General features: G+C 42.6%; 1 protein-coding gene across 7 annotated transcripts in view; it reads right to left on the reverse strand.

Moving 5' to 3' along the window:
• Window positions 1-26,845, reverse strand: part of LOC134344079 (TBC1 domain family member 1-like) — a 252,006-nt gene that overhangs the window by 128,863 nt on the left and 96,298 nt on the right. The gene's annotated exons all lie outside the window — the stretch shown is intronic.

The following is a 26,845-nucleotide window of genomic DNA, read 5'->3' on the forward strand; positions in this document are numbered from 1 at the left end:
TGAATTTGATTACTTGGGTGCTTGATAAACTATAAACAATCTCAATAGGGGGCATACAGCAGAACAATTTAATCAGCCAAGCTCAAGCTACCAGTGTACTTGGGCTGTCTGCAGTCTGAAGCACATTTCTGAATGACTGCACAAATGACCTTGCGCACACAGTAGAGGTGATGTCGTTAGCAATGGTCCAAAAACATTGCAAATAAGTAAGGGTTCAGACATCTACCAGCTGCATCACATCATAAAGTGGAAATAGTTATACAGTCAAGGTGATACAGCAGAGAAACAGGCGACCATCTGTTTCCTAACCATCCACACTAATCCCATTTACCAGCATTTATTCCGTAACCTATTATGCAATTCAACTGCTTGTCCAGATGCTTCTTACATGTTCCTACCTCCATCAGCTTTGAGGCATTCTCACTTTAGAAAACAATCCTAGTTTAAAGAAGTAGGCTTGAGCCCGAGTCAAGTTACCCAAGTTCTAACTGACCAGTGGGGCATCTCAGATGCTGTGGGCTTCATCTGACCCATTGTTAAGTCTGTTTTGCATCAGAGTTGCTTCTTTAAATACAGGACAAAGGGACCAAGCACATGATCTGCAAATAAATAATTAGAAATGAAACTCAAAGCTTAATGTGCTTCTCTTTGTCAGAATACATCATTTTGGGTGTGGGAAACTACAGGAGATATTCTTGACCAGTTCTGTGGTGACACACCAGTTTCAGTTTGACTGTGGTTTATGAAACCAAACCACTGCACATTCATCTCAAGAAGGAAATGAGAAACTTGAACAAAATGGCTAACTGACTTCCACCCCAAGGCTGTGTACTTGGACCCCTGCTCTACTCACTTCCAATTATGACTGTGTGGCTAAGCACAGATCCAAGCCATATTCAAGTTTGCTGATGTCACCACTGCCATAGGCCAAATCAAAGAGGTGATGAATCAGCATACAGGAGGGAGACTGAAAATCTGTCTGAATGATGCCACAACAACAACAACCTCATACTCAATGTCAGCAAGAACAAGCAGCTGATTATTGACTTCAGGAGGAGGGAACCAGAGGTCCATGAGCCAATCCTCAATGAATCAGAGGTGGAGAGGTTTAACAACTCTAAATTCCTCAAAGTTACTATCTTGGAGGACCTGCTGTGGGTCCGGCACACAACTGCAATTATGAAGAAAGTACAGCAGTGACTCTATTTCCTGAGGAGTTAGCGTAGATTTGGCATGACATCTGAAACTTTGACAAACTTCTATAGATGTGTGGTGAACAGTATATTGACTGGCTGTATCACGGCCTGGTATGGAAACACCAATGCCCTTGAATGGAAAATCCAACAATAAGTTGTGGATACGACCAGTCATTGAGCACATCTACATGAAGCATTGCTGCAGGAAAGCAACATCCATCATCAGGGACCCCCTCTCCAGGACATGCCCTCTTTTCGCTGCTGCTACCAGGAAGGTGATACAGGAGCCTCAGGATTCACACCATCAGGTTCAGGAACAGTTATGACCCCTGAACAATCAGGCTCTTGAACCAAAGGGGATAACTTCACTCAACTTTATTTGCCTCATCATTGAAATGTTCCCACACTATGGACTCACTTTCAGGGACTCTTCATCTCATGTTCTCGATAGTCATTGCTTATTTATTTATTATTATTTCTTTCTTTTTATATTTGCACAGTTTATTGTCATATGCACACTTGTTGAAATCCGAAGTTTGTGTGGTCTTTCATTGATTCTATTATGGTTATTACCCTATTATGGATTTACTGAGACAGTCCCCACAGGTGTCAGTGCAAATGAAAGTCTGTTGGAGGGAAGGGAAAAAGCAGGAATCAAGTTTCTTGAGAAGTGATAAGACAACTAGAGATGTACGGAAGAAAAGAGTCGCTTCTCTCTGGATTAAATGGATTGGTCAACATGCTTTTTGGAATTATGCAGAGAAATGTATGTTTTTTTTGTCTTTTAAGTGCCTTTTGTCACATTGTCATCATTATTTTGTCCAACGAGTTTTCCAGCAGATTTATAACACTGAGTCAATCTTTAGTATCAAATCTAGTTTAGACTTCCTGAAAGAGCCAGACTATTTCTCCTGCTTTAACTCCTCTTGATTCTTAATACCTCCTAGTTCTCCTTAATTTAAAAAATTATCATCCACTTATTCCATCCTGTCAGAGGATTTTCAAATTTATAACTAACTTTCAGAAAATCTACAACATAGGATACCTTTCAGCCTTGTGCCTTGGCCAATTGATAGATAGCTACCCAAATGGACCTTGTTCATCAATAATCTGCTGACCTCTAGGCTGTATGGGCTCTGCCAAGTTCACTCGGCTCCAGTGAGTTCCAATGGAAAAGTAAGATCAACTGACCTCTGCATTTGATCGAGCTATGCATTAAGAAGCCTTAATATAACTGGAGCCAAGGGAAACGGGGCAAACACATGTCTCATCCAAAAAGAATGCTTACAGCTGTAATCAGTGTGGGAATCCCTGGCTCATGATCACTCAACAAAGAAAAAGAGCATTTGGATGGCATTTGGAAGTGAATCTGTATCAGGAGCACACAAAACCACAGGAATGTGCCACCTCAAATTACCCACCGGCCCTCTCCCTCAAGCACCTACTGTCTTATCTGTGGAACATGAAACAGAACAGCAGGGCATTCAATTCACAATGTTGTGCCAATCCTGATGCCAATTTATTTTAAATGACTGCCTCCTGTGTATTATTCATGTCCCTCCATCCCCTTCATATTCACGTGCCTATCTGAAAGCCTCAAACTCGACCAAACTGCCTGCTTCCACTACTACCCCAGGTAAGCCATTCCAGGCACCTATCACTCTGCATAAAAAGACTTCCCAATTATGTTACCTACATATTCAACCTCACACGCAACTGTAAGATCACATCCTCTGGTGTTTGATAACTCTGCACCGGGGAAAAGATTCTGACTATCTGTGACTCTCTCACAGCTTTAAACTCTTTTATCAGGTCACTCCTCAGTCTCTGATGCTCCAGGGAGAACAATGCAAGTTTGTCCAACCTTTCCTTTCATACCTTCTAAATCAGGCAGCATCCTGGTAAACCTCTTCTGCATCCTTTCCACGGTGTCCACATCCTTCTAATAATGGAGGAAACTGAACTGCATGCAAGACTCCAAGTATGGTCTGACGGAAGATTTATATACAGTGGCATGCAAAAGTTTGGGCACCCCTGGTCAAAATTTCTGTTACTGTGAATAGCTAAGCAAGTAAAACATGACCTGATTTCCAAATGGTAAAAGTTAAAGATGACACATTTCTCTAATATTTTAAGCAAGATTACTTTTTCTATTTCCATCTTTTACAGTTTCAAAATAACAAAAATGGAAAAGGGCCCACAGCAAAAGTTTGGGCACCTTGCATGGTCAGTACCTGGTAACACCCCCTTTAGCAAGTATCAGAGCTTGGAAACGCTTTCTGTAGCCAGCTAAGTCTTTCAATTCTTGTTTGGGGAATTTTCGCCCATTCTTCCTTGCAAAAAGGCTTCTAGTTCTATGAGATTCTTGGGCCGTCTTGCATGCACTGCTCTTTTAAGGTCTATCCACAGATTTTCGATGATGTTTAGGTCAAGGGACTGTGAGGGCCATGGCAAAACCTTTAGCTTGCGCCTCTTGAGGTAGTCCATTGTGGATTCTGAGGTGTGTTTAGGATCATTATCCTGTTGTAGAAGCCATCCTCTTTTTATCTTGAGCTTTTTTTACGGACAGTGTGATATTTGCTTCCAGAATTTGCTGGTATTTAATTGAATTCGTTCTTCCCTCTACCAGTGAAATGTGCCCCATACCACTGGCTGCAACAGAAGCCCAAACCATGATCGATCCACCCCCGTGCTTAACAGTTGGAGAGGGGTTCTTTTCATGAAATTCTGCACCCTTTTTTCTCCAAACATACTTCTGCTCATTGCAACCAGAAAGTTCTATTTGAACTTCATCAGTCCACAGGACTTGTTTCCAAAATGCATCAGGCTTGTTTAGATGTTCCTTTGCAAACTTCTGACACTGAATTTTGTGGTGAAGACACAGGAAAGGTTTTTTTCTGATGACTCCTCCATGAAGGTCATATTTGTGCAGGTGTTGTTGCACGGTAGAACAGTGCACCACCATTCCAGAGTCTGCTAAATCTTCCTGAAGGTCTTTTGCAGTTAAAACGGGGGTTTTTATTTGCCTTTCTAGCAATCCTACGGGCAGTTATCTCGGAAAGTTTTCTTGGTCTTCCAGACCCCAACTTGACCTCCACCATTCCTGTTAACTGCCATTTCTCCATTACATTACGAACTGAGGAAATGGCTACCTGAAAATGCTTTCCTATCTTCTCATAGCCTTCTCCTGCTTTGTGGGCATCATTTATTTTAATTTTCAGAGTGCTAAGCAGCTGCTTAGAGGAGCCCATGGCTGCTGATTGTTGGGACAAGGTTTGAGGAGTCAGGGTATTTATAAAACTTTGAAATTTGCATCACCTGGCCTTTCCTAACGATGTCTGTGATAAACCATAGCCCTAACAAACTAATTAAACTCTGAGACCTTGATAAAAGTTATCTGAGAGCTCAAATCTCTTGGGGTGCCCAAACTTTTGCATGGTGCTCCTTTCCTTTTTTTCACTTGTGACGAAAAACCAAGTTATCAGAAGATTGATGCTGATGAGAGAGATAAGAGAGACAAAGGGAGAAGCGTTCAAAATGTTAATGAGAGAGGAGGGAGATTAACGAAAAGAGACACAGTTCCGAGTATTGACAGACCGGTTGCTTTGAACCTGAACTGTTTGAAGTTTGATGGACAGGCGTACCCCAGCAGGGGGATAAAAGGAACAGGTTCGCTAGGGCAAGACAGACACCACGAGATCACGAGACCCTGAAAGTGCGGTGTGCCCCCACAAGTTGGTGGGAGTTTGGAGTTCTGGTCGCAGGACCGGCCATAGACGCACAGGGTGAAAAGGTACGATCGGCGGGAACCTGGTGTGTGCGTCCGCCCTTGCCTGGGTGCCGGGTTCACCGCGGAAGAACGATCATATCCGGAATGGAGGGGTCACAGTCGGTGACCTCCGAAGACAGAAAAAGGACTAGCCCAAAAGCTAACTGCAGGGAACATCAAAGGTCTGTGAATCGAAATTTGCATTCGCTCTCTCTCTCTCTCCAACGGCACAACAGCGATTACTGTGAACTGTACTCAGCTGAACTGAACTCTGCGTCACTTGAGACTGATTATTTTACCCCTAGACTGCGATAGAGCTTGATTGATTCCTATTATCCTAGCTCTGTGTACATGTGTGTTTTATCATTGCTAACCTGTTGCATTTATATCCTTACGATTAGAGTACTGTGTTACTTATTTCTTTAATAAAACTTTCTTAGTTCCAGTAATCCAGACTCCAACTAAGTGGTCCATTTCTGCTGGTTTGGCAACCCAGTTACGGGGTACGTAACACACTCTAAAGTTGTACAAGACTAAAATAATACACTAATCTTGCTTAAAATGTTGAAAAGAATGTTTCATCTTTAACTTTAGGCCTTTTGGAGATCAGTTCATCTTCTACTCACTTAACCATTCACAGTAACAGAAATTTTGACTAGGGCTGGCCAAACTTTTGCATGCCACTGTAGCTGCAGCACCATTTCCTTATATGTATTCTCAACACCGCCACCAATGAAGGCAATTATCCATAATGCTTTCCACATAAGAGGCCATTTTCAGTGAACTATGAACTTGAACCCCAAGATCCCGCTGAAACTTAATACTATACTTTCTCCTTTCAATTGACCTTCCAAAGCGCTACACCTTACACTTGCTGGATTAAACTCCATCTGCCACTTCTCTGCCCATAACTGTAACTGATCTACTTTAATATATGAAAACTTAAAGTAGAGAGATTAATGCTCAACACTTTCTATAAATAAAACTTAAACAGAATTCTGTACAGTTGTGTTAAAGTGTGACCTGCACAAGTAACTACAATGAGAGAAGGCTTACTAGTCATTGTAGATTCCAACTTTGTGCCACCTCGTGCAGTAAGTCATACAGAATGAAGAGACATGGGTAGTAAAACATGAACAAGATGAGGGGATGCGGAAACAAACAATCTACTGTAAGAACTCAGGGTACCTGCAGGAGAAAAGGAATTGTCGATCTTTTGGGTTGAAATTCCGCATTGGAACTGACAGTAGAAAAGGGAGATCTCTAGTATGAAAGGGAGAGAGGTGAATAAGAAGGGAGCCCGAGGTAGCTGGTAAATTGAGGAGAGTGAAAGACAACAGGCGGGGCGGGGGAATTGGGACTCAAGTGGTAAGTGAATGAAAGATGGAGGCAGGCAAAGGGGGAAAAATGAAAAATATGATAAATACAATAAAATAAAATTAATTTTTCACCCAGATGGGTCATCATATATAAAATCAGCTAACAGAGGAAGTGGTTGAGGCAGGCACATTATCTATTTCAAAAGGTACTTGGATAGGAATTTTTAAATAGGGATATGGGCCAAACCACAGCAAATGAGACTAGTTTGGAATCTTGGTTGGCATGGAGTCTTAGATCCAACTATAACTCTGTCTCTATAGTGAAGGAACACAATTCTTGGCTTAAAACAATCCAGAGTGCTTCAGTGAATTGTAAAACTTTGACAGGTAGACTTCAGATTCAGTGGATCTTGATTTTTATTGCCCATAGCAATCATGATTGCTGATTATTATTCGATATTAGGCCAGTGCAGACAAGTTGTGTAGGCAGCGGGAATATTGCTAGTCCAGAATTTGTTTTTTTAAATGTCATTGTGCACAACTTGCTTGCCCTGCTTTTAATGAGCACCCCATATTAGGCAATACTCCCTCTTGATTTTCAGCCACAGAACATAAAACAGCTGAACTTGGAAATACCACAGCATTTTTAAACGCAGGAGTTGAAAGACTGGAGCAAAATAACTGGAGAAAGGAAAACTGACTCAGCATTTTGTCAGAGCAAGAACAAACAAGGACTTGCTTTCCTAAAAAAAATCCTCTTTAGAACACTTCTTGCATTTTTGTGAAATCTTAAACTGTCTTGCATATTGTCTCAATACAGCATGGGGGGGGGGGGGGACTGCAATTGCTTTTAGAATGCCTTTCCTTAATCTTTTTAGGATCAACCACAAACGTGCACACGATGCACAAAAATCCTCAGAAAGAGGATTAGAAGACGTAGAAATCTTATGGGAAGAGTTAAGTAACTGAATGGTAGAAAGACCTTGATTGGAATTATATCCAGTCCTCCGAACAGCAGCCAAGAAGTGGGATATATTTACAATGTGAGATAGAAAAGGCATGTTAAAAGGGAAAAGTTACAATAGTAATGGAGGATTTCAATATGCAGGTTGACTGGGAAAATCAGCCTGGTGCTGAATCCCAAGAGAGGGAATTTAGAGAATGCCTAAGAGAGGGTTTTTAAGAGCAGGTTGTGGTTGAGCCCACTGGATGAAAGGCATTTCTGGATTGGGTGATGTGTAATGAAGCAGATTTGATTAGGGAGCTTAATGCAGAAAACCCTTAAGAGGCAGTGATCATAATATGATCAAATTCGCCCTACAGTTAGAGAGGGAGAAGATAAAGTCAGAAGGTATCAGAATTACAGGGCCAAAGTTGATTGGAAGAGGACACTAGCAGGGATGGTGGCAGAACAGCATGGCCGAAGTTTCTGGAGACAATTCAAAAGGCCCAGGACAGATACGTCCAAAGATGAAGAAATATTTTAAAAGGATGAGGCAACCATGGCTGACAAGGAAATAACAGGCAGGATAGACAAAGGAGAGTCAGTGGATGTGGTTTACTTGGATTTTCAGAATGATTCTGGCAAGTTGCCACACAAGAGGCTGCTTAACAAGGTAAGAGTCCACGATATTACAGGAGATGTATTAGCATGGATAGAAGGCAGGAGGCAAAGAGTGGAAATTGAGAGTGACTTCTGGTTTAAATTGGCACTGGTAAAGCACAGTGATGATTTGTTGGCAAATCAAAACTATTAACTACCTTGTTAATCACACTTTTGCTTGGAACCAATTACTGTAATCGATGGCTTTAAACTTCCCTTTTGAACTGTATGATCTGGCATTTTTGCAGTGTGAACGGAAGTATCGAAGGTGTAGGATGGTTACGTTGTGGCAGGTATGGGTTGAATTGGGGCAGTGGAGCACGGGCCTGATAACAGGGAATGAACTAATGTTTAGCCATAGCTGGAGCACAGGGCGGCAATTCAAAATGGCATTACAGTGGCGATGTGAGGCAGAGTTAGCGGGTCTGGGAGCAAGGAATGGCCTACTATCTGGCTGACTTAAGTGCCGGAGCAAATAGGAAGGTTGGGTATGGGCCAAATCGAGGTGGCAGAGCCCAGGCCTGAGAACATGGAACAACTCACTTTTTTAGTTGATTTAAGACTGGGCAGGATGGGAAAGCTCACTGCTCCACAAGATTTACTCGCCTCTGCACTGAACTGAGGCTACAGCCTGCAACTAAGGAGCTCCTGAATCAGTGCAGTGATGACTGGCTTCGTGGCTCCGGACCCATTTTCGTGAGCTTGTTTTGAATGTTATTTCTTTGTATGATTTGTTATCTTTCTGCACACTGGGTGTTTGGTGATCTTTTTTAATGACCTCTATTGGGTTTCTTTGTTTGGTGGCTGACTGTAAGGAGATTGATCTCAAGGTTGTACAAAGTATACATAGTTTAATAAATATACGTTGAAAATTGTGGTAAAGTGGAACTTTTCTGATTGACTGCTGGTAACTAGTGGTGTTCTGCAAGAGTCAGTATTGGGACCACTTCTCTTCACGTTGTATGTTACTGATTTGGATAATGGAATTGATGGCTTTGTGGCCAAGTTTGCAGATGATACAAAGGGAGGGGCAGTTAAGTGTTGAGGAAGCAGGAGGTTACAGAAGGACTTAGACAGATTGGGAAAATGGACAAAGAAGTGGCAGATGGAATACAGTGTAGGGAAGTGTATGGACATGCACTTTGGTAGAAGGAATGAAGGCATGGATGAGAAGAAAATTCTAAAATCAGATGTGCATAGGGACTTGGGAGTCATTGTGCAGGATTCACTCAAGGTTAACTTGCAGGTTGAGTCTGTGGTAAGGAAGGCAAATGCAATGTTGGCATTTATTTCAAGAGGAATAGAATATAAAGCAAGGATGTCATGCTGAGGCTCTATAAGGCATTGACCAGACCACACTTGGAGTACTGTGAGCAGCTTTGGGCCTCCTATCTAAGAAAAGACGTGCTGGCTTTGGAGGGCCCAGAGGAAGTTCACAAGAATGATTCCGGGAACGAAAGGGTTAACATTTGAGAAGTGTTTGATGACTTTGGGCATGTACTTGCTGGAGTTTTGAAGAATGAGAGGGGGATCTCATCGAAACCTATCAAATACTGAAAGGCCTAGATAAAATAGATGTGGAGAGGATGTTTCCTACAGTGAGTGAGTCTAGACCAGAGGAATCTGCCTCAGAATAGATGGATGTTCATTTAAAATGGAAATGAGGAGGAATTTCTTTGGTCAGAGGGTGGAGAATCTGTGAAATTCATTGCTACGGATAGCTGTGGAGGTCATTGAGTATATTTGAAGTGGAGGTTGATAGGTTCTTGATTAGTCTGGGCATCAATGGCTATTCTCAGAAGGCAGACGAATGGGGTTGAGAGAGATAATAAATCAGCCATAATGGAATGGCAGAAAAGACTTGATAGGCCAAATGGTCCAATTCTGCTCCTATGTCTTTTTGTCTTACGGTCCAATTTGGCAAGTCATATATCAAATTTATATATGTTGGGTTTTAACAAAAAAATGGAAATCTCTAATGAGGGTCTGAAATGCCAAGTCTTGAGGTTGAGTGCAGTCTTAAATAATAAGTCAAGGGGATTCATTTCTGACTCAATATTTGGAAGCTACACAACGACCTTACCATACAAGTGCAAAATATAAAAGCATCCTTGTCATTCAATCAGAAGTTCTAAATTTAGTCTCAACTTCACAACACACACACACACACACTCTATTTAGATTAGTAATTCAATGCAGTCCTGAGAAATGGATGTGTTGTTAAAGCAGCATCTCTGAACTGAGTAACTTATACCCAGTGACTGTATTCAAAAGAACAGGCCGGTTGACTAAGAATCGTAGCCAGCGTTTATCCTTAAGCTACTGCCATGAAAGAAAATTATAGATACAGTACATCTGTGGCTTCACTGTAACATCTCATTCAGATAGTGACAATTCTGCCCATGTGGTGTTCCCTCTGTACTGCCTGGATGTGCCAGGCTAGTTCACGTTAAGCGGGGCTGGAGTCCATGTTACACGACTCCAAGGTGAGAGACCCACCTCCAGCCATGGCTGACGTTGAGACTGCCTTATCATCACAATGGACAGTCATCTGAACAAACAGGTAATATTTTAGGGAGTTAAATCACTTCTTTAATGAAATGGAGATCACCACCTCAATTACAGAAACTGACCAATGACAGCTGGCGTTTCATGCTCGCTGGAAACTTAAGTGCAGTTATTTATTTCTCTCCATTTTTGATTAAAGATAAACAGTTATTCCGGCAAACACATTGTATTTTTCTCTCATCCTGTTTCTGTGGAAGAGCCAACTGTCTGTCTCCACTGACGTTGCCTGATCTGTGGTGTTTTTTTGAGAATTTTCAGTTTTTGTTTGAGTTAGATTATGAGAACACTCAGTCCTTGTTTACTGTCATTTAGAAATGCATGCATTTCGAAATGATACAATGTTCCTCCAGAGTGCTATCACAGAAAACAGGACAAACCAAAGACTAACACTGACAAAACCACATAATTATAACATATAGTTACAGCGGTGCAAAACAATACCATAGTTTAATAAAGAACAGATTATGGGCATGGTAAAAAAAAGTCTCAAGTCCCAATTGACTCCCGAGTCCCCGATAGCAGGCGGTAGAAGGGAGAAACTCCCTGCCATAAACCTCCAAGGCACCGACAACTGCCGATGCCTTGGAAGCAGCCGACACCGAGTCCGTCCATCCGAAAACTTTGAGCCTCCGACCAGCCCCTCCAATACAGCCTCCCGAGTGCCTTTGACCTAGCCCCGGCCGCCGAAACAAGCAAAGCCGAGGATTCGGGGCCTTCTGCTCCAGAGATTCCGGTTACCACACAGTAGCAGTGGCAGCGAAGCGGGCATTTCAGAAGTTTTCCAGATGTTCCTCCGTACTCTCACATCTGTCTCCATCAAATCAGAATTGTGCACGGTCCCCTACTTGACAGATTACAGATATCATTCATCGGAGAGGCCGCGCGCACTGCCGTCGCGCCGCCATCTTCTCCTCCTCCCTATTTCATTGGAAGTAGTTGAAGCAGGTATAAAAATAACATTTAAAATACATTTGTATAAGTGCATGTACAGGATGGGGTCTAAAGGCATATGAGTCAAATGGGACCAGCTTGGTGGTCACCAGGGTCAACACGGATGAGTTGGGCCGAGGGGCATGCTTTTCTACTCAAGCTTGATTTAATGAAGCTGAAATCACCAAACGGAATAAGGTAGCTTAAAAAACAGAAGGGGAGACAGTTCCGATGTTGCAAACCACTGGCTGTCGAAACAGGTGCTTCAGCCCCACTGACTCCGTGCTGACCATCAAGCATTTTCTTACACTGAACTATGCCGATCTCATTTTTAAAAAATTTTCCCACACTTTACCACTTGCCTACACACTGGGCATAATTTACAGTGGCCAATTATACCAGTGGCCTACCAGCCTACATGTCAGAGATCTGAGGAAACTATAGCAGAGTCAGGGAGAATTTGGAAACTCCACATGGACAGCACTGAAGGCCAAGTCTGAACCCAGGTTGCTTGCAATGTGAGGCGGTGGCACTTCTAACTTCACCATGGTGCTAATTCCCCATCGGTGTGATCTTATAAAGCATTGTTCAAAAATAAGTACTTTCTCTTCTCACTCGCTACCATCCCAGTTTGCAACTTTCTAACAATATGCCCAAGCGTCACACATTGGAAACCCCTCAAGGGGGATCCAACCTACCTCCTGGAGAGTGTTGAAAGTAAAAATAAACAGAATAATTTTACTACCGGACAACCTATGTAATTTCATACAAGAGACTCTACTTGTATTTGGCTCTTACTCTTACAGTTTACTTATGCCGGTGTACTTTAGAAAGCCAGAAATTCAGAGGGAAGTTACAGAACTTTAGCCAGGCTATATCTTCTTGTTGGCTCTGTCCTCCCCTCACATCACCAGTGTTAATTTGGGATGCATAAAACGAAGCAGAAGACCTGCACATCTCATTCCCACTTTAAACCCTTCAACAAATGACCTTAGGATTTACCTCCCTCTGCAATCAGACTCTCAACTTGAAGATATAACATCTTCACCTCGCTGTCAATTAACACTGGCACACCTCAGGGGTGTGCGCTTAACCCACTGCTTAACTCTCTCTCTATACCCATGGCTGTGTGGCAGGGCCAAGCTCAAACGACATCCATAAGTTTGCTGACATCGGCGGCAGGATCTCAGACAGTGACGAGAGGGCGTACAGGAGTGAGGTATACCCGCTGACTGAGTGGCGTCACAGAAACAATCTCGCACTCAACATCAGTAAGACTAAAGAACTGATTGTGGACTTCAGAAAAGACAAGACAAGAGAACACACACCAGTCCTCAGAGGGATCAGAAGTGGAGAGAGTGAGCAATTTCAAGTTTCTGGGTGTCAATATTTCTGAGGACCTAACCTGGTCCCAACACATTAATGCAGCTATAAGGAAGGTAAGACATTGGGTATACTTCATTTGGAGTTTGAGCAGATTTGGTATGTCACCAAAAACACTCACACATTTCTACAGATGTCCCATTGGCGGCATTGTAGCTGGCTGCATCACTGTCTGGTATGGGGGAGGGGGGCTACTGCACAGGATCAAAGCAAACTGCAGAGAGATGTAAAATTAGCCATCTCCATCATGGGCAATAGCCTCCGTAGTATCCAGGTCATCTTTAAGGAGCAATGCCTCAGAACTGCGGAGCCCATGATTAAGGACCCCACGACCCAGGACATGCCCTCTTCTCATTGTTACCATCAGGGAGGAGGTACAGAAGCCTGAAGGCACACACTCAATGATTCAGGAACAGCTTCTTCCCCTCTGCCATCTGATTTCAGAATGGACATTGAATCAATGAACACTACCTTACTACTTTTTTTTAAATTTCCTATCTTATTTTGCACTACTTTTTAAACTATTTAATGTAAATATTCTTAATGTAATTCAGTTTTTCTTTTTTCCTGTTAGCACGTATTTCATTGTACTGCTGCTGCAAAGTTAAATTTCACAAAATATGCTGGTGATATTAAACCTGATTCTGATTACTTTATGTGGTACAAGCAGCAGATATTTCCAGCTTTCCACATAGAGTTGGTAGTGAAGAGTAATTAATTCTAAATGTAACATTTAGTTACTACATCTCAGATTAGAAATAGGGCATATCCTGACTTGTTTGTTTCCTGCTTTATGAGGAAACACTGAAATCTCCCAGACTATGCCAGACATCCATGAGGTCACTTTGGATATTTACACTGAGTTTACTCAGTGCCAGAACACATCTCAATAGATCAGGTTAATTCCCTTTTGAAAGCTCCAGTCAACTCCACCACCCTTACTAGCAGTGAGTTCTGATAAAAGATTAACTTGGTTTCTCTCTCCACCGATACTGCCTGGATTGTTATGCATTTTTATTCGGTTTATATTATATACCAAATTGCTCCTTCATACCCACATACAAGATGTTAATGCACATCAGAAGAGAACAGTCTCAGCACTGATCCCTGGGGAGACACAATTTCCAATCTTTTGACTGAAAAACCAACACTCTTTCACTTTCTGTAACTAAGCCAGTTTTGCTGCATGCTGCCATTGACCCCTTGGTTCCTGTTGATGGTTTTGCTAACTAACCCTTTGTACGAGACTTAATCAAATACCCTCTGAAAATGTAAGAGAACTACTACCACTTTTCCTTCATCTTACTTGTCTCATCAAAAAATTCCTAATTACTCAAACAAACCTAATTTGGCTATCCATTAACGACACAAATTCTTCTCTGTGAATGAGGGTTAAATAACCAGCCTAACTTTGGATATACTCTTGAAATCACTGTTGAATAACGAGATTACTACTTTCCAATCTTCTGGCTCCTCCTTGTATAAAACTGGGCAAGTATGGCAAATATTTGCAATCTGTATTCCCACTTTCTCCTGTCACCTAGGATACACCATATCTAATGCAAGTGACTTGATAACTTTTGAGCACAAGCAAACTTTCTCTCAATTTTCATTCCATTGATGATCTCTGTGTTTCCTTCCTCTTACTGAGGTTTTGCTACATCCTCATTCCGCAGTCCATATACACTTCCTACCTCTATACACAAATCACTCGAATCCCAAATGGATCTTTTCCTTTCATTTGCATATCCTTACTATTAAAACACTGATAGCTGGCAATAGGTAGAAGGTCAGAGTGACAGTGATAGGAATTAGGATCGGAATTATTGATGTGAATGAACACAAATGTAGTCGTTGATTTTTCTTCTTCATTGCTCTTCAGTTCCTCAGAGGAAGAAGGATTCTGCAGCACATAACCAGTCACAACCTACCCTGACTTTGGCTCTGGCAAGGCCTGCCAAGCACTTATCATTGAACCACATCTCAGAATACTATTGGCCTACTTTACCACATCTCATGGCTTTTATTGTGAGCACACTGCATGTGAAAGTTGGGCCGTTAATCAACAAGCCTCATCGATGTGCAATCACATCTTCATTTGTGGTGAAAGCTCAGGTGCCGTTACCAAAGCTGGTCTGCCACCGGATGAAGGCACCTCTCCTGCAGTGGGATCCTGTGCATTAACCAGCACCACTTGCTGTCTCCAGTCACATACCAGCTGCACACAGACACTGGAATATCATTCCATCCTGCTAGAGGGCAGAATTGACAAGCGAGGGTGGGACAGCAATGCGCATACATTAATAGCCCCCTGAAACATGGTGAAACTTATAATTCTGAGCATCTATTTAGCTGTGCAACAGGATTTTCATTGGTCTGTCAGCCAGCAAAATGTTGGCTCAAGTATCAAATCAGGACTACTTTATTATTAATGTCACACAATCAAACTGCTTTAAATGTTGTCGTCTAAACATCATTGTGGGCTGAAGGGCCTGTAATGTGCTGTACTATTCTATAAGATACCACAAACCACTGCAACACACACAAAATGCTGGAGGAACTCAGCAGGCCAGGCAGCATTTACAGAAGAGGGTGAACAGTTGATCTTTCGGGCCGAGACCCTTCTGTCTCATCCCGAAATATCGAATGCTTACCCTTTTCCACAGATGAATAAATACAAATGTAGGCTGAAGATTTCTCTTCTCCATTGGACTTGCTCTTTAACTCCTCACAGGAATAAGGATTCCGCAGCTCAAAACCAGTTACATCTGTCCAGAAATGTCAACTGTTCACTCTTTTTCATAGACGCTGCAGGACCTGCTGAGTTCCTCTGGCATTTTGTGTGTGTTGCTCAGATTTCCAGCATTTGCAGATTTTTTTTTGGTTTTGTCACATTGAAGTTGTATTCACTCTGTACCATTCATGCCTTTGAGACATCAGAAGCATTTTACAGTGACGGCCTGCTCACAAGGCAGGCTAAATGAATGGGCCGTCAGATCATCTGTTTTGTGATTTGAACAATAATATTTTAAAATATTCCCATGGGATCTCATACTTCAATAAGAACGAGGAGGCCTTAGTTTAATGTTTCATCAGACAAACCACACTTCCAACTATGTAGCACTTCCTCAGATAATGCTCCAATATATAGGTCAAGGTTCCACAATAAAATCTGTGAGGAGCTTGAAATTTTAATATTTTGCTAGTACAGACACACACACAATAACCACTCAAGTTCTTGATAGCTAATTCACTTGCTGCAAAGTGCTGACCTAAACATTTGACCTTACACTGGGGAAAACAGCAAGAGGTAGCAGTATGACCCCTCACTCTAGGGGAAAGGGAAATGCATTTTATGTTCTGTTAAGTCACTCAGCCCTTGTGCAGCTTTGTCAAGAGTGTACAGCTGCATAATGCTTTCCTTTTGCGTTCTGGAAAGAAAGTGCTTTGGGTATCATCCTCAGCATTCAAATGGACCAGTGATTCTGCCCTTAAGTAAGTACTTTGTTTGATTCATTCAAGGGAAGTGGATGCTACGGCCAAGACTTGCTCCTGATTTTCCACTGAGCAAAACGGTTGGCTAGGCCATTTCAAATGGCGGAAAGAGTCACTCACATTGCTGTGAAAATAGAACTTGCATGCAATCAAGATTGGGCATGGAAGGCAGATTTTATTCCTTCCTTGAAAGATGTTTGTGAAACAGTAATGTTAAAAAAAACTTGCAATTTTATGATCCCCTTTATTAATGTTTGCTTTTTAACTCCAGGTTTATTTTCTCACCTGGAATTTAAGTTTTGTAATGCCCTCAGAGGAATTTCAGCTAATATCCCTGATGAATATCCAACCCCAGATAAGAGTCACGCTCAATAGGAAGTGGTGAATGCAGTCTGGAAACCATACTGTGGTTTCAGGATGTTATGGTGAGCTCACACCCCTCCAAAGTGCAGGATACAGGGGTCATCTAGTTATCCTTCAAAGTTCCCATGGAAATGGATGATTTAAAAAATGCATTAAAAGCTGGGTGTTACATTATTGTAAGAATGAACGTAACATTAGAACATAAGAAATGGGAGCAGGAGTCGGCCATCTGGCCCGTCGAGCCTGCTCCATTATTCAATAAGATCATGGCTGATCTGGCCATGGACTCATCTCCATCTACCTGCCTTTTCCCCATAACCCTTAATTCCCCTACTACGCAAAAATCTATCCAACCTTGTCTTAAATATATTTACTGAGAAAGCTTCCACTGCTTCATTGGGTAGAGAATTCCACAGATTCACCACTCTCTGGGAAAAGCAATTTCTCCTCATCTCTGTCCTAAACCTACTTCCCTAGAATCTTGAGGCTTTTTCTACCAGTTCTCGTCTCACCTACCAGTGGAAACAACTTTCCTGCCTCTATCTTATCTACCCCTTTCATAATTTTATATATTTCTATAGGATCTCCTCTCATTCTTCTGAAGAGGGATCTATACACCATTGTTACAGCCAGTTTACATAGTGTTGCATACCGCTGCAGTCACATTACTTTTTACACTAGATTTTCTGCAGAAATCACATTTTGTATCTATTGGCAGCACATGATCTATAACTGAACAAACACTATGGAAGATTTGAATCTGAAACTATAAGGTGAAAGGGCATTCTAGGAACAAGATGTTACAGAGCAGTAGCTTCTAGTGCACATTATTCTATTTTGCACTAATAACAGAGCTGAATTTTTGACTCTTTGAAAACCGTTACTAACCTGTGAAACAATGTTTGTGAAAGCTGGCCGCGACATCTGTACACTTGCAACCCATGAATGATCAGGGAGGCTGAAAGCATCATGGAGCTGCTCAGAAATACAAGCGGAAGAACAGTTTTCAGAAAGGAATGCAGAGAAACTGGGAAGGAAAAGATAGAGAAGATCTGCAGATGCTGAGAGTTCAAGCAACACACACAAAATGCTGGAGGAACTCAGTAGGCCAGGCAGCATTTACGGAAAAAAGCACAGTCAACGTTTCGGGCCAAGACCCTTCAGCAGGACTGGAGAAGAAAAAAGAAAGAATGAAATCCATTCAGTAACTGGGAAATAAGTTAAGTCCTAGGGTAAGTACTGACAAAACTACTCAAGGTAATCAAAAATGTCAGCTAAGTGGAAATAAAGTAAGAGTTCCAAAGACTGAGGCAGGCATCGCACAAATCTGTTAGCCATTTCCTACTGTAAATACAAATTCAAGAAAATGGATGAAAGGCTTGGGAACCATTTCACTTTGGACGCATCAATATCCAGACACTTTAGACAGGTTGATCAAAGTTCAAAGAAAAGTGACAATCTACGTATATGTCACTGTATACAAACCTGACAGTCATCTTCTTACAGACATTCGCAGTCATTACAAGAAATACTGTAGAATCAATGAAGGACCACACCTCACAGGACAAACAACCAGTAAGCAAAAGTCAACAAACAGCAAATACAAACGTTTGTACAGAAGGAAAGAAAGGATTCCTTGTGGCAATACAGGGCCAGGTGACGAAATGCAAAAAATTCGAAAATACATAATAAAAGACCAAAAGACAATAAATGCAGAAGTGCAAAGAGAAACCAGAAACAATCCAAGACATTACAGGATCCTGCAGCAGTTCAGCTCAATCTGATTACTTATACAAATACAATCAAGTGGCAAACATCATTCACCAAAACCTTGCTTTAAAATTCAAGCTCATAAAAGAAACCATACATTACTATAACTACAATCCTGTCCAACTTTAGAATCAGTCCTACAAATTATATTATGATTGATCCATTACTACAGATAAGAAAAAACCATAGTAACAGTCTGGAGATAATATTACAGGAAAAACAACCAAGAACAACATACTTCATAGATATAGCCATTCCAAACACACACACTACATACAGAAATCATTAAGTGAAAAACAATAGAAATATGCTGAATTAAAAGACGAAATTAAAAAATTAATGAACTTGAGCAGATGTACATTGTCCCAATAGTAACATCTACAACTGGTATCATCCCAAAGTCACTGCACAATAGCATTATATAATTAGACCTGCACAGCAATATTTATGTAAATCTACAGAAAGCCACAATACTAAACACTACTAGAATAGTCTGGAAGTTCCTAGCAATTGAGAAATGAGTGTACTTGGCTAAGCCCGTACCTCGGGTTTTACTAGCTTGAGCTGTGAAAAAAAATAATAACAATGAATAAATATGCAAAAAATATCAAGGACCTGAGATGAAGAGTCCTTGAAAGTGGGTGCATAGGTTTTGGGAACCATTCCGTGACAGGGCAAGTGAAATTATGCCCTCTGTTTCAAGAGCATAATAACTGTTCCTGAACCTGGTTGTGTGGGGCCTGAGGCTCCTTGTACCTTCTTCCTGATGGTAGCTGTGAGAAGAGAGCATGTGGTGGGGTCCATCATGATGCGTGCTGGTTTCCTGTGACAACACTCCATGTAGATGTGCTCAATGGAGGGGAGGGCTTTACCCGTGATGGACTAGGCCATACCCATTACTTCTTGCAAGCTTTTCCATTCAAAGGGCATTCATGTTTCCATACCAGGCTGCAATGCAATCAGTCAATGTACTCTCCACCACACATCTACAGAAGTTTGTCTGTGTTTTAGATGACATGCCAAGTCTTCACAAACTTCTAACAAAGTAGTGGCGCTGCTGTGCTTTCTTCATAATGGCACTTAACGTACCGGACCCAGACCACATCCTTTGAATTAATAGCACTGAGGAATTTAAAGTTGCTGACACCCCCTACCTCTGATACTCCAATGTGGACTGGCTTATGGGCCTCTGGTTTCCTCCTCCTGAAGGCATTAATCACTTCCTTGATCTTGCTGACATAGAGAGAGGGGTTGTTGTTATTACACCACTCAGCCAAATTTTCAATCTCCCTCCAGTGTGCTGATTCATCACCACCTTTGATACAGCCCACAACTGTGGTGTCATCAGCAAACTTGTATATGGGTGGGCTCGACTCAGCCACACAGCCATAGGTGTAAAGTGAGGAGAGCAGGGGCATCATCAGCACATATCCCTGTGGGACTCCTGTGCTGATGGAGATTGTGGAGACGTTTTCGCCAATCCAAACCGACTGGGGTCTGCAAGTGAAGAAATCCAGCATCCAACTGCACAAGGGGTTATTGAGGCCCAGGTCTTGGAATTTACTGATTAGTTTTGAAGGGATGATGGTACTAAATGCTGAGCTGTAATCGATAAAGAGCATCCTAACGTATGCATCTTTGCTGTCCAGATATTCCAGGGTTGTGGGAAGAGCCAATGAGGTGGCATCTGCTTAGACCTGTTGCTTCAGTAGGCAAAGTAGAGCGGATCCAAGTCGCTACTCACACAGGAGCTGATATGCTTCAAAGCCAGCCTCTCAAACACTTCATCACTGCGGATGGAGGTACAACTGGGTGACAGTCATTGAGGCAGGTCACCATGCACTTCCTGTACATGATTGAATCATACCTCTCAATGGTGTGACTGAAGCCTGCTCGAAGCACATTGCCAGAGCGAGAGGTTAAAGATAACCAGGCAGTTGGTCAGCTCCGGTCTTCAGTACGCGGCCAGGTACCCAATCCAGACCGGATGCTTTCCTTGGATTCACTCTCCTGAAGGCAGCCCATGCGTCATCCTCAGACACTGAGACCAAAGGATCACTGGGACACACGGAGGTGCGCGATGGTTCATCCCTGTTCTGGTGGTAAAGTGAGCATGGAAGCCATCGAGCTCATCTGGAAGTGAAGCTCTGCTGTCCCCTATGTCACAAGGCTTAACTTTGTAGGAGGTTATGGCATTCAAACCCTGCTGCATCTGTCAAGCATCCCTCGTTGATCCCAGTCACCTGGAATCTCCACTGCACCCGTGAGATGGCTTCCTGGAGATCATACCTGCACCTTCTGTAGCATTCTTGATTTGCAGACTTGAATACCTCTGATCTGGCCCTCAGCAAATTCTGGATTTCATGGTTCATCCAGGGCTTCTGATTGGGGAAAGTCCTGAACGATTTCATGGGGTCCTCAAGGCAATCCTGCAATCGTTCCTCTGTCTCCCATGGCCACCTCTTATTTGTATTGATCTCTGGAGCCTTGCTTTTTAGGCTCTGTGTGTATGCTGGCAGCAAGAGTACAGCCAAATGGTCCGATTTGCAACCTCAGGAAGGAACGACAGGCATTCCTTATCATAGTGTGGCAGTGGTCTAGTGGTCTACCTCTGGTACAACAGGTTACGTGTTGATGATAATTGGGCAGGGTTTTCTTCAAACAGGTCTCGTTAAATTTGCCGGCTAAATTTCAAATGCTTGTTCTGGGAAAAGCAGTATTATCATAATTAGTAAGCAGAAAGGAAAACAGAAGTCAGTTCAAATGGGGGCTAATCAGGAACTGCAGCCATGTTTACAGGGGAAAAGGTGCCCTGCAATCCGATCAGACTGCAGATTACACAGTAACGCAATACATTTGGAAATCATATGCATATCAAAATTGAAAGTATATGAAGGAAATGCCAAGGAAGAGCAAAAAAATGGGAAAGAAAGGAACAAAACATTCATACGTTGGAAGATGAGAGTTCAATACACAGCAAAGGTTGAACATTCATTTATGTGAAATGACAGGACGTAGCAATTCCCAGAGAAATGAAACCCACACTATCATCCATGTGTTAAAAAGTGAGGAACAGTCCCATAGCCACTGACACCAAAATAAAACTTTACGATGCAGCAAAATATGATTAAGTTGCTCAGTTAGTAACAGAAACCTCAATGGAGAAAATCTGAAGTAAAATGTCTTCAAATAAAGTGAGATATGGACAAATTCTACAGCTTGGACCGACTCAAATTAGCGCAACACAAGAAGGTAAAGTTAAATGTATTTCTTCTATCATGGATGTGAAAAGAACTATCTTCTTAGACGTGGCCTTCTATATATTGGTGAGACCCGACGCAGACTGGGAGATCGTTTTGCTGAACACCTATGCTCTTTCCGCCAGAGAAAGCAGGATCTCCCAGTGGCCACACATTTTAATTCCACATCCCATTCCCACTCTGATATGTCTATCCATGGCCTCCTCTACTGCAAAGATGAAGCCACACTCAGGTTGGAGAAGCAACACCTTATATTCCGTCTGGGTAGCCTCCAACTTCCGCTAATGCTCCCATCTCCCCCTCGTACCCCATCCGTTATTTATTTATATACACACATTCTTTATCTCTCTCTCTCCTTTTTCTCCCTCTGTCCCTCTGAATATACCCCTTGCCCATCCTCTGGGTTCCCCCCCCCACACCGCTTCTCCTTCTCCCTGGGCCTCCTGTCCCATGATCCTCTCATATCCCTTTTGCCAATCACCTGTCCAGCTCTTGGCTCCATCCCTCCCCCTCCTCCTATCATTTTGGATCTCCCCTCTCCCTCTCAAATCTCTTACTAGCTCTTCCTTCAGTTAATCCTGACGAAGGGTCTCGGTCTGAAATGTCGACTGTACCTCTTCCTAGAGATGCTGCCTGGCAGTAACTTTGATGTGTGTTGCGTGGATAGTCAGATGCTTTTTCCCCAGGGCTGAATTGGCGAACACGAGAGGACATTGTTTTAAGGTGCTTGGACATAGGTACAGAGGAGATGTAAGGGGCAAGTTTTATTTTTAAAAACGCAGAGAGCAGTGAGTGCGTGGAATGGGCTGCTAGCAACGGTGGTAGAGGCGGATACGCTAGGGTCTTTTAAGAGACTCCTAGACAGGTACATGGAGCTTAGAAAAATAGAGGGCTATGGGTAACCCTAGGTAATTTCTAAAGTAAGTAGATGTTCGGCACAGCATTGTGGGCTGAGGGGCCTGTATTGTGTTGTAAGTTTTTTATGTTTTCTAATAAGTAGTGGATACAGTCCAGTCCATCATAGGTAAAGCCCTCCCCACCATTAACACATCCACATAGAACGCTGTCTCAGGAAAGTAGTATCTATCATCAAGGGACCACCCCCCCTCTCCACCCCACCACCACCATCCAGGCCTTGTTCTCATCTCCCTGCCGCCACCAGGAGGAAGAACAGGGGCTTTAGGAAGAAGACCACCAGTTTCAGTAACAGTTACTACCCCTCAATCATCAGGCTCCTGAACCCATGCGGATCATTTCACTCGCCCCATCACTGAACTGTTCACATTATCTACGGACTCAATTTCAAGGAGACTTCATGTCAGATTTTCAATACGTATTGCTGATTTATTATATATTTTTTTCTTTTATATTTGCACAGTTTTTTTCTTTTGCACATAGGTTGTCTGATCTGTTGGGTGTGGTCTTTCAATGATTCTGTTATTTTTCTTGGACTTACTGTGTATGCCTGCAAGAAAACAAATCTCAGGATTGTATATGGTGACATATATGTATTTTGACAATAAATTTACTTTGAACCCATCCACCTCACCCTTCCTTGCTCGCCTTCCAAAATCCTCTAATCATAGATCTCCTTCGCTCAATTCCATCCAGAAAAGGTTTGAAATCACGTTCACTGAATGTAGATCGTTCCCTCAAATGTTTATATTTTGCATATATTGGATTGATTCACGCTACGTACAAAAGTTCAATACTGCCACAAATTAATTAGTCGCTTCAGGGTTTGCTTGCCCCAATTTACAGGTCAGAAACAGGACATACAAACCAATTCAGCACTTTTGTTCTAAGAAACTTGCTCACACTCTGAGTTGGCACTTAGACTTTTTAAAATTCTGGTACCAGCCTTGTATATTTCCATTGAGTCTTCATTACACATTCTGAAATGCTGCATCGTGCTGAAAAGGCCCATGAGAAATTGAGTAAAATTTATTGACTAGACATAAATGGACATCTAATGCTAAACTATGATTAGGAATGCCTAACATTGCATGCTTAGACTGTATTTCAGCGAATCCGATCACCTGGTTGTCCTCACCCCACCTGCACTCAGGCTGAGGCTAAAGGGCAAGACTCCAGAGATTAGGACAACAAAGAGGTGGTCACTGGAGGCAGAGGAGCGGCTATAGGATTGCATCGAGTCGGTGGACTGGGCTGTGTTCAAGGACTCAGAGGAGCTGAATGAATACACCACAGTTGTCACAGCCTTTATAAAAAGTTATAGATGAATGTGTTCCCACAAAATCATTCAAAGCCTTCCCCAACCAGAAGCCCTGGATGAACCATGATATCGTTAGCTTATGTTGAATAGGTTAGGACTATTCCTTGGAACGTAGAAATTGAGGGGAGATTTGACAGAAGTATACACAACTATGAGTGGTACAGACAGGCTAAATGCATGCTGGCTTTTTCCACTGAGGTTAGGTGGGACGACAACCAAAGGTCATGGGTTAAGGGTGAAAGGTGAAAAGTTCAAGGGAAGCATGAAGGGAAACTTCTTCACTCAGAGAGTCATGAGAATGTGGAATGAGCTGCCAGCCCAAGTGGCGCACGTGAGCTCGATTTCAACGTTTCAGAGAAGTTTGGATAGGTACATGGATGGTAATGGTATGAAGGGCTATGGTGCCAGTGCAGGTCAATGGGAGGAGGCAGTATAAATGGTTTGGCATGAACGAGATGGACCAAAAAGATCTGTTTCTGTGCTGTACTTTTCTATGACTCTGTCTGCAATTTGTTGGGAAGATCAGTGGCATTCAGGTCTGATAACTAAGTAAAATACAAGAGGTCCAGGAACGATCGCCGGAAAGCCATCTCATATGCGAAGTGGCAATTCCGGACCAAACGTGTATCACTGAAGGATGTTCAACAGCTGCAGCCAAGCCCGAATGCCATCACCTCCTACAAAGTGAAACAAAGCAACATAGGAGACAGCAGGGCTTCGCCCTCAGATGAGCTCAATGCCTTTTATGCTCGCTTTGACCACCAAAACATGGAGGCACCTTCACAAACTCCCACAGATCCAGATGATCCTGTGATTTCAGTTTCCGAGAGCATCCTTCAGGAGGATGAACCCACAGAAAGTATCCGGGCAAGACGGGGTACCTGGCCAAGTACAAAACCCATGTGCTGATCCACTGGCTGGAGTGTTCACCGATATCTCTAACCTCTAGCTTCAGCAGTTTGAGATACCTACCTGCTTTAAGCAGGCTTCACTGGTACCGGTGCCTAAGAAGAACATGATATCCTGCCTCAATGACTATTGTCCTGTCGTGCTTACATCCACTGTGATTAAGTGCTTTGAGAGACTGGTGATGAAACACATCAGCAATATGAGAAGAGACTTGAATCTGCTCCAATTTGCCTCGCGTCACTCTGACTCATCATTATTTGAATTATGGCCCACTACCTTCGTATTATCTGCAAACCTGTAGATGGTACTAGAGCAGAATATGGCCATGCAGTCATGTACAGGGAGAGGAGCAGTGCATTGAGGGTGCAAGCTTGTGGAGCACCAGTATTGAGAATAATCATGGTGGAGGTGTTCCTGCATATCTGTACTCACTGCAGTCTATTGGCCAGAAAGTCAAGGATTACACCTTGAGGAGTACAGTACTATAGACAAATCACAAATTCCTTCAGCTCTTTCACCATAGCTGTTCATTCTTCATCCCTGCTTCCTCCACCATGAACTAGCTTTTAATTTCCCTCCCTTGCCCCAATTTTATCTCGGGATTTTCAGAAGCCAATTAAAATGCCATAGCTCCTAGTCACTTGCCGAGGGCCAGTATATTTACTGAGGTTTGCCCAAAAGGCCTCAAAATCCTGCAGCTGGTATCTGACGAAAAACCAAACTAGGAGGGACTCAGCGGGTCAGGAAGTATCAGTGTCAACTGTCTGTTTCCTTTCATAGATGCTGCCTGGCTTGCCGAGTTCCTGCAGCAGTTTATTGCTGGAGAACTGGATCCCGAGTTTCACTCACTCTTAGCGTTTCTCACTTCCCCTTGATTCCATTCAAGTACCCAAGCCCAGCAAAAGACTTATATAAACACAAGAAACACCGCGAGCTTCCAAGAGCAGAACCTCAGGGCACTGGAACAGCATCACCAACATCATCTTCACAAACCTTTCCAAATTTGTGGAAGAGCAAGTGAACCAATTTTAGCATTCTCTGCCAAGTGCAAAATTGAGGTCCTAGTTATACTTGAGCAACATACAAAATGCACGTTTCACCAGCATCCTGTGTGTTGCCCCAGATTACCAGCACTTGCAGTCTTTCTTGTGTCTTAATCGGCCTGGTCACAGTGATCGTATGCCCAACACTGGAGTCACTCTACTCCATGTTATGTCATGAGAAGAGATTACCAGGAGGGCAGAGGAAAAAAATTCAACGACATCCTCAAAGCCTTAAGAACTGAACGATCAGTGGACACCAGCTGCCCGAAGTGAAGCAGTGCTCAAGATTGAAACCTCATATCCACATGGTGAGAGCACAGACATTCTGCACAAGATGTGAAAGGAGTATACGACGAATGGACAACCCCAGCCTTTCAAGCACCTCCTGTCAAGTCTGTGGCTCCCTCATTAAGGAGGTTGATGAAAGCAGATAGAGAGAGAGGAAAAAAAATCAGGAAGTAACTCATCCTCAATCGCAAGAGACTGTATATTATCAGCATTAATATAGTTTATACCATCTTAGTTCATACAATGCTCCCAAATGCTGGCAATATTCTACTTTTTAATCAATTTAACATCCTGTGGGAAGTCCTGTAGCACACATCCAAAATATTATTTTTTTAAAATATTGATTTTGTTCTCATGTTGCCTCATTTTCTTCCACAGTTGAAGAGTTATTGCTAATGTTACTGTTATTGTTAATTGCTATCTTGTGTAGCCACTTGGCGAGGTGCTTGGAGTGTCCAGGGAGGAGTAATGCCTCTGGTGGAAGGGCTTGTCATGTCCATTCTGGGGCAACTCACTCAACTGAAATTGTTCCTGACAACCCAACAGCTTTGCAAAAATGACAATGCACAAATTAGGAGTGTGTTGGAATAACCTATACTTGCCTAGACAATAACTCAAGATACTTGATATTATCCAAGACAATACAGTCCATTTGATTGGCCCTTCATAAATAATTATTCCTCAACCAGCAGCAGTCAGTGAAACACTATTAC

This window comes from Mobula hypostoma, chromosome 3 (assembly GCF_963921235.1).
Source record: "Mobula hypostoma chromosome 3, sMobHyp1.1, whole genome shotgun sequence".
NCBI lineage: Eukaryota > Metazoa > Chordata > Chondrichthyes > Myliobatiformes > Myliobatidae > Mobula > Mobula hypostoma.